A 377-nucleotide genomic window follows, 5' to 3' on the forward strand; every position below is an offset into this window, starting at 1 on the left:
CTAAACGAATTAGACAAATGTAAAACAGGAGATAAAGAAGAAAAGTTAATCAGGTTTTTACCCAAAATTTCGGTACAAAATTTCCCTAAACCCCAAAAGTACCGCGAGGAACGCCCTTTGAAGAAAGCCATAGCTAACGAGGTAACGAAGAACGACGGAGTAACGGCGCGAAGTTAAATGAAGTTAGAGAAGAAACTAAAAAAAACGGAAAGGGGGACGATAGTTTGGGGGAAAATTTAAGTAGTAGGGGAAAAGTAGGGGGGAACAAGAGGGAAATTAGGAGAGAGGAGTAGGAGAAAAAAAGGGAGGAAAGAGTAAAGAAAGAGGGAAAATGAAATGTGGAAAGATGAAAGGGGGAAAATATCATAAACTATGTA

Source organism: Penaeus monodon, chromosome 20, assembly GCF_015228065.2.
Source record: "Penaeus monodon isolate SGIC_2016 chromosome 20, NSTDA_Pmon_1, whole genome shotgun sequence".
Taxonomy (NCBI): Eukaryota; Metazoa; Arthropoda; class Malacostraca; order Decapoda; family Penaeidae; genus Penaeus; species Penaeus monodon.